This window comes from Pristis pectinata, chromosome 12 (genome assembly GCF_009764475.1).
Source record: "Pristis pectinata isolate sPriPec2 chromosome 12, sPriPec2.1.pri, whole genome shotgun sequence".
NCBI lineage: Eukaryota > Metazoa > Chordata > Chondrichthyes > Rhinopristiformes > Pristidae > Pristis > Pristis pectinata.
Genome location: NC_067416.1, coordinates 53,879,883 through 53,888,745, shown reverse-complemented (window position 1 = coordinate 53,888,745; position 8,863 = coordinate 53,879,883). Strand labels below are relative to the sequence as shown.

General features: G+C 45.0%; 1 pseudogene; it reads right to left on the bottom strand.

Annotated features, from left to right (window-relative positions):
• Positions 1-2,191: 2,191 nt before the first annotated feature.
• On the bottom strand, positions 2,192-8,537 carry LOC127576458 (uncharacterized; annotated as a pseudogene).
• Positions 8,538-8,863: the final 326 nt, after the last annotated feature.

The window sequence follows — 8,863 nt, the reverse complement described above, 5'->3', positions numbered from 1 at the left end:
TGTTTCATGAGCTGTGACACAGGTCTCCCGCATTCAAAATTCCCTTCACTTTGTGACAGGGAGCTGCAGATTAGCGATTCATGAAATTTTCCCTCTGGGACGGTCCTTTGAATCGGCTGTAGCAGGAATTTGCTGCATATTTAAAAGTGCTGTGAGGACAATGTTGTTTGTCATTGTTTCACTAAATAGCGGCCAACTTTATTTTGAGGAAAATAATGGCATGATTCTGCATCATTTACAACGGCCATCAGCCGAATGTTTTGTAATTGTTCAAAAGGATAGAAGAACGGAAATTGTTGTTGCGGTTTAGCTTATACTCAGCAGAAACCAATAAATTCCCGACAGAAGGAGGGAGAAAATCCTTCACTTTCTAATTGACTCGATTGAGTAAAGCTGCTTTTTTTCTCACGCTGCAGACTTAAATGTACTGAAATAAAACATCGGACTGGGTTTCTCTTTCTTCATGTGTATGGTTGATCGTGTAAAGTACGAGGTTTACATTCAACATGTTTTTTTCACTTATGCACGTACTTCTTGAGTAACAAACCTTTTCATCGTTGTGGAAGTTCTCTACTGACTTTTATTCATTTCTGCCATGAAGTATTCTCACCAGCTGAGAGGGTGCATGTGCCGTTAGTGTCGACAGTCGACCAAAATCCATCACATCAGAAAATATGAGACGTCGGTAATATAATTTGTGGATTTGTAATAACTTTTGTGCCACAGAGCCATACAGCACTGAATTGGGTCGGTCGGCATCTCCTTTCCGCGACCCCGTGGTTTCCTGAGAGTTCTAGGTTTCCTTCTACATCCCAAAGAGTTGTGGGTTGGGAGGTTAGCTGGCCACTGACAGTTGTTCCACATGTTCAGGGAATGGTACAGTACGGGTAAAGGATGTTATTGGCAATGTGGAGAGAATAAAATGGGGTTAGTGTCAGATTAATATTGTTACGTACCAGCAACAAAAGAAAGACACCAAGTCATGTATAAGTGTTATAAATTATTTTTATTAATAACTACTTATGATAATAAGAAAAATAAAAAAAATAAAAATGTTAGAATGTTAGAAGTAAATAAAAGGTAAGATCTTAAGCATTAACCCCAAAAACTAAACTCGAAGAGTGTGTGTGGCAAATTCCCAAACTCCAAGTCCAGGAATAGTTCTCAAGGTTCAGTTCAGCAAGCCGTAAGGTGAAACGTGAGAAAAGGCTTCTGCAAAACCAGCGTTGACTGGAGAGAATATGTAGAGAGAAAATAGAGATAAATTATGAAATCCACACGTTCCACGATGGAACCCATACGACACCTCAGTCACTGATGATCTTCACTGCTTTGTTCCGAAGTATCTGCCACCCCAAAGGCATTCGAGACGTGACGGTCCACGCAAAGACCTGTGTCCTTCCAGAGGTTGACAACAAAGTGGTCCCCACTGGATTATTCCAAACATCCATACGTGGATTGCAGTAACAGACACATTTATTGTCTTTCATCGGTCGACAAAGAAACCAGCAGGCAGGGTGTCTCTCTCTGTTCTCTGACTGTGACTGAACCGAAACGTCAGCAGGTCCTTATCTCCTGTTGTTGTCGTAATCACGCACCCCCCCCCCCACACACACACACACACACACCACTGTGCTCTGTCTTAAAGGGACATTCACCAATCTTCACCTAATCCGTAACAATATAAACAGGTGCTCACTGGACAGAACGGACACCATGGGCCGATGGGCCTAGTTCCGTGCTCCATGACTCCATGAGCACCACCAGCCTCTTTGTCTTCGTCAGTTCCGGGGACACTTATTGTACTGGAGGCGGAAGGATGTAGAACAGGTTCGGAATAGGGAGACGTCAGGAGAGATGGAGCGAACCCTCAGCAAAGAATCTTTTCATTTAAATCCCGTGTTCCTAACGCCCTGACAGCCTTCAACTGGAGTAAAATTGTCGGTCGGAACCCTGTCTCCTGTCAAAACTGAGAGGCCTCACAACAAGATTTGAATATCTCCTGCTTTATTTTCAAAGTACTTTAGCAAATGGATAATAATGAATTAATGAATTGATTGATTGATTACTCTGCAGCACCATATGTTTATGATCCAACACATTGAGTTTGTGTACAACTCTCTTTGCTACCGCAGGGCTGTATGTAATCCACCGCACTGAGGTTTTTGTATGGATCTTTCATTGTTCTGTTTCACTGTATTGTGGGCTGACTCAGTGCACAGTAATACAAAGCTGAGTCGCTCAATCGCACTTTAGAAACCGTTAAAAGGCTTATCTTCTTTCCAGAATTTAGAGAACCAGAAATTCGTCCCCGGACAGTCTCTTACTTATCCTGCTCTCCTGATGTGTGTCTCTGGAACAGGTGTTCAGGAGACTGCCCTGGGAACTGCCGGTACCAGTGCACTGTGTATTGACAGAACCCGGAATATTCGCAGCTTAAATTGATGGTATCACCAGCAGGAGAAGACTGCAGAGACGGATTCTGCGACCCCGGTGCTATGGAATCTACAGGAATTAAAAAGGGAGGGGGGTCATTATTGATTTACTGTTTATCACTGAAGACAGAGTCAAAAATATGAAGAGATTTCCATGTCACGACTGTTCGAGGCATTTCAAATATGTGAAACTGTCATTTACTGTTCTTGCTGATTATTCTACCGAAGTGCTCTGCTGAAGAAGTCATTGACATATACCCATGACTATTAGTTTGGAGACATTTAGAGATACAAATTTCCAAAAACGTTGGTTATAATTCAGTATTGCGTGATGTTCTGGTCGACAGAGTGCAGGAAAATGTGATTAACCTGGAAAGGGTTCCGAAAAGATTCACAAGGATGTTGAATGGATTGGAGGGTTTGTGTTAGTTGGAGAGAATGGATATGGAGAGAGTGTCTGCTTTCCCTGAAGAAAAGTCAGCTGACAGGTGATGTGATAGATATATATTAGATGAAATGATGGGAGGTCCACATCGCCAGAGTCTATTTCTCATGTTGGGGATGTCTATTGCCAGACAACCCGTGTGAAGTTTAGAGATAAGACGTGTTTAGGGGGGATCTGGGCCGTATATTATTTCCAAAAAGAACTGTTGGTATCTGGAATTAGCCGCCAAAGGAGATTCTGGAGGCAGGGACAGTGACAATCCTTGAGATGAATCTTCACAGTTTCTTGAATGAGCAAGGCACCAAGAGATATGAAAATAATGACCCCAAATACGATTGATATGTATAGGCATGATGGTCAGCTTAGACGCGATAGGCCAAAGGGCTTGTTTCTAAGTTGTACAACTCCATTAGTCTTTGACTCCAAGGCACCTCAGCTTGCAATATCAACCATGCCTTCCATTCCAGCGACTCACTGCATCATGGAAACCACTGACAGAATCCCGCTTGGGACAAACTGTGATGGCGGATGGGGATTGGAGATATTTATATATCTTCGCGGAATAAACAAAAGGGGGAAGAAACATGGACCTGAGCCCACACAGAGAATTGCCTTTCTCTGTTCCTCAATAATCCTTGATTCATTTTTAAATCGCATTTGCAAGTGTTTTTTTGAAGTTATTTGTGAAAGAAAAACAGGAATAAATCTCATCAATATTGTATTTTCTGCTGAGCGAGGGATGCCATTTTCCTGAATTTTCCTGGATGTTTACCTTATCGTCCAGTGGATAGCAAGATATAAGCTAAAGGACGGAGATTCGCCAGCTCAGTCTGAGCCACAGAATTGGACACTGAACCTCCGTGGGGCGAGGGACGACCATCAAATGTAGACAAATCACCCAGGGATAAAAACACTCTGCTGCCCTTTATACACCATTTCTTCCTTCACTGGGGCACGTACTTTACCGATTTGCTTTCACTTTCATCAGCTGCACTTTTTTGCCCCAGCTTTGGGTCTCGCTTTTTGCTGCTTGCGGTTTCTAGTTAGTCCTCCTGAGAACGTTTCCCACAGTCCCTCAGTTGTTGGCTGGGTTCAATCTGTATCGTTTTCACATGGGTTTCAGACTCAGTCAAAGCTCCGAATGCTCCTTGCCAATCTCCCTCTGTATCTTGAAACATTAAAAAGTATATCGGTCCGTCTCCTGACACCCAGAGAGTGCGGGAAGATCCAACACAATCATGCCCACGCGGTACACCCCCTCATACCTGCATTCATTCTCATTTAACTTTCAACCGCCCAGACATCACTGCTCCTCCGCCATGCTCCAACAATGACAGCAGAAGAACTCTGTATATCCCTCCCCTTCTGTTAGTTATCACGCTTGGGACTTTTCTCTAACTACCCTCGTTCCCTCAGATACATTTTGCCAGTAAATCTATTTCATGTAGATTAATCCATAAGATTAAGATGCATAGGATCCACAGTGAATTGGCTGTTTGGAATTAGACTTGCTTTGCCCATCAACGACATAGTGTACGTTGATGGGACTTATTTTGTCTGGAGGTCCGTGACTAGTGATGTTCCGCAGGGATCGGCACGGTGACCTCTGCTATTTGTGACAAATATGAAGTATGAAATCGCGGATGTGTGGCTTTATTAGGTTGCAGATTACACAAAGATTCGTGGCGTTGTGGATTTTCTCAGAGGTTTCCAGATGATACAGCAGGACATGGATTGCGGATATGATAGGAGAAATGGGAGTTTAACCATGGCAAGTGTCAGGTGGTGCAATTTGGGAGGGCAAATGTGAAGGAGAAGTATACAGTTAATGACAAGGCCCTTAGGAAAATTGATGTACAGAGATAACTTGGGGTCCAAGTCCATAGCTCCCTGTTAGTTATCGGAGAAGTCGGCAGGGTATTGAATGAGGTGTGCAGCATGCTTGACTTAATGCATCATGCAATGAGTTGTCGAGTCAGGAAATTATGTTGTAGCTTTATAAAACACTGGATATGCGCATCTGCAGTATTCCATTAATTTCTGGTCTGCTCATTCTAGGAAGGAAATGTAAGCTTTGGAGAGGGTGTAGAAGAGGTTTGCCAGTATGGTCCCTGGATTATAGGGCATGGGCCATCAGCAGAGTTTGAAAGAACTTGGGTGGATATCGCTGGTGCAGCTGAGTCTGAGAGCAGACCTGATAGAAGTTTATAAAATCATGAGAGGCCCGAATTTGGCAGGCGGCCGTTATCCTTCCCAGGGTCGAAATGTCTATTCCTAGACAGCATGCATTTGATGTGAGGGTGAAAGATCAAAGGAGATGTGTGGAGCAATTCTTTACAAAAATGGTGGATGCCCATAATGAGCTTCCAGTGGTGGTGGTGGAGGAAGGTAACATTGAGGCGTTTAACAGACTTTTAGGTAGGCACTTGAATATTCAGAGCATGGAGTGATATGGAGTATGTGCAGGCAGAAGGGTTTCGGTGTTATGGATTAATTACTTCCGTACAATATCCTGCTCCGAATGACCTATCCTGTACTGTACTGTTTTATGTTCTACAATCTATTGTTGGGGGACCTGGGTATCACCGACTAGGCCAGCATTCGTTGCCCATAGCCCACACCGGCAGCATGCACAAATCGCCTGCACACGGCTCGTCTCTCTAGACTCACAACCACACTTGAAGCACTATGGCTCCGACAACACTGGACACCTCTGCATAAGCCCGTTTAACAACAGACCCTATTTCGCATTGACGGAGACATGAATGTCGTACTGATCTTAACATTAGACGATGTTGCCTATTCCGGGGACAATCAGAACTACAGCGATATTTTCAGACACTTACCGGTTGTAACGGTCACCACTGTCCCTTTGCCAAACTCGTGGTAATGTTCCAATCGACCACATTGCCTGTACTCCGCTTTACAGTAATAGGTAGTACTGTCTTCAATTCTTAGATTCCGAATTTCCAAAGTAAAGGTTTTTTCTACTTTATTGGTCGATATTACAAATCGTTCTCCGCTAGGGATCCACTCCCAATGTGCTCCAGGCTTGGTGTATTTGAAGAAGTGCCCAGTTTGAAAATCATAGCTACCCCATGAGCCGGGCTGGAAACGACAGCTGATGGTGAGATTCTGGCACTCTCTCCCGGTCACCGCTGTCTGGATCTGAATTACCGAGGGCCTGATGGACCCTAGAAATGAAACATAGGGAGAGGTGAATGGGCACCCAACAGGGCTAAACCCTGGGCAGTGTTTGAAATTTGCAATGGATCCTGGAAGATTTACATGAAATTCGATATATTTATGTGTGTTTGTGCGTGTGTGTGTGTGTGTGTGTGTGTGTGTGTGTGTGTGTGTGTGTGTTCGCGCGAGCGCGCTATGTGTGTTTATATGGCTGTGTGGGTGTGCGCGCGTATGTTTGTGGGTGTGTGTGCATATGTATGTGAGTTTGTATGTGCAAATGCACGTGCGTGTGTACCCGCGTGTACACATTCAGCAAAACAGTGTGCAAAACAGTATAAGTCCCAGCGCACTTGTTTTTGTGACGGGGAGCTGGAGCTCGCCGCCCTGGATTGTTCCCGCAGACTGTCCACCAAGTTCGGTTTGTTTGCACAGTATGGTCTCCCTGTGATTATTGAGGTGCGGCACACATTTCCGATTGCTGTCTGTGTCGTGGGACCAGAAGGAAGTTTTAAAGAGAGAGCCATCCATTTTTCTAGTTCTACTTTCAGTCTGTGAGCCTGAAAATTCCCGTTTCACTTTGAAATTTTGTCAGACCGATAATCGCAATTTGACTGTAAAAATGACGCTAAATATTCCAGGGGCCACTCGCAGAGCAGGCGATGTTGATAGATACTTACCGGCTGTGACAGTCACCGTTGTTCCCTTTCCATCCTCATACTTAGTACCTTGGGTTACCCAGTGATTCCGCTCTCAGACTCCCGGGCACAAAAACCGCCTTCTCCTCCAAATGTCTGGCAACCACGATAAGATGTTTCCTAATTCTTACAAGAATTACAAAACAACATACAACATTCCGTCTTTCACAATCCCTTGTGGTTCGATCTGTTCTCTCTGATAAACGGAGCTTTCAGTAAAATGTCCCCGGTAAACAGGCCGATGGTGCATTCACTAAAAACGGGGCCCCGTGTCGATGAAACAGAAGTAAAGAGGGAGGTTACCATGACATTTTGCCAGATATAAGAGTGAATATTATCAACTGTTTAATTGCCGTTTCCAAACACGGGGATATATTCCTTAACTATGCATTGTTTTGTGCGTGTCTCACTTCCACTGTGAATGCCGAACTTCACACAGTATTTCACATCAACTGCAGATCCCGGGGGGACTCGTTAACACGGGCAGGAATGAGTTAAACCCTCGGGTACTGTGGTTCCGGGGTCAGAGATTTAGACTCCGTCCCATCAGGAGTTAGGATTGGGAAGAAACATTTGATAATCCCGAATTCCGTTCTTAGTTGCGAGACTGGCGGCACTACGCGCGGACACTGGGCAATGAGTAAACTCAATGTTCGAACTGCAAAGGCCCAGTCTTGTTACAGCCCGGACTGTGATGCAGGCGGGCCGAGGCATGACTGTGGGCATCAACGGCAATTCACTCCGTTCTTTCTGTTGTTGCTGCCACAATCTGCAGTGAGGATTTTTGTACAGCGGGAATCCAAGGCACATCACTGTGTTTTCCACCTGTACTCAGCTTGACAATAATAGGTGGCGCTGTCTTCAACTCTCAGATCCCGGATTTCCAATGTAAAGGTTTTTTGTGCTTTCTGAGTTGAAGTATAAAATCGCCCCCCGCTGGAGATCCGCTCCCACTGAGACCCGGGCTGGACCTCTTTGAACAAATGTCCAGTGTGAAAATCATAAACACCACTCAAACCAGGCTGGAAATGGCAAGTGATGGTGAGAGACTGACACTCTTTCCTTGTCAACGATGTCGGTCTCTGTGTCACCGACTGAATGAAAGAACCTGTGCATTAAACACATACATAGGTGAATGATCATCAAGGGGCGAACTACGCAAGGGGAATAAAAATATGTCTATGTCTGAACTTCGGAGTAAATTCCGACAGTTGTCTCTTAAACTCGCACATTATGAGACGTGTGAACGGTACTCACGGTGTAGGCAAACGCACAGGGTGAAGACTAGGCGGATTCCCATCGCTATCTCTCCGGGAGCAGATAGCTTATGTTACACGGAGCTGGAACCCGCGGCCCTGGACTTCTCCGGCACACAATTCCTCACAGATGGCCTGGGACAAGTCTGCGGATCGGTTTGGTTCCAATGGGCTTTCCCTTTCGATCATTGAAGGGTTGAACGTTTCTCGGATCACTGGCTGTGTGTGGTGTGATGTAGAGATCAGAATATTGTGGACGCCACAGTTCTCTAGTTGCATCTTGTGTCTCTGAGCCGATATGAAAACAGCTGCTGGATTTCCTTGACGTTTATTGGGTGGGCGGAGTTGTTTGGTCAGCGGAGCCTGTCGTTCCTCTTTTTTTCACAACGACGAACCGGAAGGCAGGGCCGAAGAAGAGTGGTTTGTTCCTACCGTTGATGGCGGGGCTTGGGTTCCGTGCACCCGAATAATTGCTGTATTTTACTCCAACGACGCCGGCATCACTCCACTTCCCTCCCATGTTGGCGAGCATTCAAATGTGGATTAGAGACTCTCTTTCAACCCAGGAGACGGTGTCTTGAAATTCACCTTGTAGATTCAAATACCCAATCAGTGAACGAGCAGGGAAGGGCATGGCAGAGGTACATCATGTGAGAAGTCTGAGGTTAAACACCGTGGTGTAAAAATAACAAAGCAGAGCATGTATCTCAATGGTTGGAGATTGAGTCATGTCGGTGTTCCAAGATAACTGGCTCTGCAAGTCACTGATAACACACTCATAAGTGCCGAAAGCAATTGGCAAGACAAATGTCACATTGAGAGGATATTATTACTATGGTAAAGATG